Genomic DNA, 2,418 nt, shown 5'->3' with positions numbered 1-2,418 from the left:
TCTCTCTCTCTCTCTCTCTCTCGCACTCACACACGCACACACACACACACTCACACAAACATAAACACACACACATATACACTCACACACCCACACACACACACACACACACACACACACACACACAGACACATACACACACTCACACACACACACATACACTCACACACACATTTCGTTTAGCCAGCGAACACCTGCATGACGTCACAGCGCCAGTTTATTTGACTCTCAGATTGACACAAAGGTGCGATGAAGGAGATCCAGACGCTGCCACGAAAACGTATTTTACAGGACACTTGTCGTGCTAAGGTTCTAGGTGGCTGTTACAGTAGCAGCCTGTGACGTCATGACGAAGTTTCGACTATTGGAGGAACGTCAAAGAGATGACACATACTTAACTAAGGACCTGCGTATGTGGGTTGACGGTCAAGCTCCTTACCAACTTCGACAGAAGACTTGAGTTCGAATATCGTGTGGGGAATTTATTTGAGCGAGTATCTCTATCGATTGAAGGCAAACGAGGCGAGAGAATGCCTAGAGCAACCTACTTAGAGAACCTAAGCAGATGAGTAACGGGAAAGGTTAGGATAACGTAGCTTTTTTTAAGAGCATCCGAGCAAAAGAATGAATGGAGAACCATGATCGCCGATGTCTGTCGCAGATCTGGCACTGGATGATGATGATGATGATGATCTCTGTATGTCTGCCATAGATGTTGTATTCCACACAGCCTGGGTCGGCCCCGACAAGTGTCAGGGTCAAGGTCAAGGCAGCCTGTCTCCTGGGGGATCTGTATTGTGTCAATGGGAGTGTAGGTTAACAAGAACCAACACGGAAAGGGACGGGTGGGTGGTTCAGCCTTTGCGCACCGCCGGTTTGTTAGTTTTAGTACAGGTTTTATGGCGCTCGCAACTGCCTACGGTCTTATTATGAGCGCCAAGGGGTGGATGTCAAGAGAGAAGTCCTTTCAGGAAATCCGGCTTACTTTACTCACCTCTCTAGCGTCAACAGCACAAAGTCTGCTTCCACTATCAAGGCACCCCGGAAATAGAGGGTCACAAGAGTGGGACAAACATACAAAAGCAGTAGAGGAAAATGACAAAGTAAGGATTAGGAAAGAAAAAGCAGCAGTTCCCTGCTGCAGTTCAGGCACAGTTATGAGCGTGACATTGATGAATCAGTTCCTTTACAGTTACAATTCTACTTTGAATAAGAACAGGTTAATGTCCCCCCTTTGGGAATGGCCTGAAGACACTTCAGTCAGTAGCACCGCCCCGGGGGGTGACACCGTCGCTGGAGGCATACTAAAATAATCCTCTTCTCTTTATTAGAGTATTGTATGAGTATAGACTTATATAATAGTTTCTGAGATCATGCATACGAAATGAACAGCTCAATGGAAAAGCTCTTGACTTCTTGAGAAATCAGTTAACTTTACATTAGTGGACCCTCACTGATATTTACTTTATCAGTAAAACCTGTTCACTGTCATTATTTGCCTTAATTTGTCAACCATGTTATTTCACTTTGCCCCGCCCGCCTCCTCCTTCTATTCTTTCTTCTTTTCCCTTCGCCTCTCTTCCCCTCCTTCTGTCACCATCTCTTTCTCGTGGCTTGATCGCTGCAAGATTTGTGTAGACTTCTCTCCCCGTCAATATGAAAACTTCCTCCGAAATGGTCATTATTAGTATCCCAGATGAACCCTTTAAAAATCTGACTACCTACCATCTCCCATTCAACACAAGCGAAAATCCCACAGTTTCCTAATCTTATACCCGGTACCCATCGGCACGATCGGAGCGGTTTGCTAGCCTGATGGGGGGCACAAAGCGGCTATCGTGGCACAAACCGATCGCCCGTCTCGTGGCCTGACCATCAATGATTTATTTTATAGAGGCACCAGCCATCCATGTCCAGGTGCTGTTTTAGCCCCGTCTCGTGGCATCAAAAACAAAACCGTTTTTTTAAAGGCGACAAGTCGGGCGATCGACCCAACCCGACCCGATCCCATCCGCAATGGGCACCTGGTATAAGAGTCTCGGTCAACAAGTACCCTGTAAAATGGGATTTCAGTGTTTCTCCTAGGATCTCAACAGGGAGAGGGAAATCTTAAGCCTCAGCAATTTCTTTTGAAAACTTCCATTACTTCATTGGCTTTGATCGGTTGTTTTTTTCTGTTTTTTGTTTAGTTTTTCTTTCTCATTGACTACGGCTGTGGGTTCTGCTAACGGCTTCACCACGAGCGAGGGTTTTTCTCTACAATTAGCCTGTGTATGTACGTGTGTGTGTGTGTGTGTGTGTGTGTGTGTGTGTGCGTGAGTCTGTGTGTATGTGTGTGAGGACGTGTGTGTGTACGTGTGTGTGTATGTGTGTGTGTGTGGGTGAGGGTGGGTGTGTGTACGTGTGTATATGTGTGTG

The sequence above is a fragment of the Aplysia californica genome, unplaced genomic scaffold (genome assembly GCF_000002075.1).
Source record: "Aplysia californica isolate F4 #8 unplaced genomic scaffold, AplCal3.0 scaffold01848, whole genome shotgun sequence".
NCBI lineage: Eukaryota > Metazoa > Mollusca > Gastropoda > Aplysiida > Aplysiidae > Aplysia > Aplysia californica.
The sequence above is the reverse complement of the archived record's forward strand: the minus strand, read 5'-3'. Positions refer to the sequence as shown.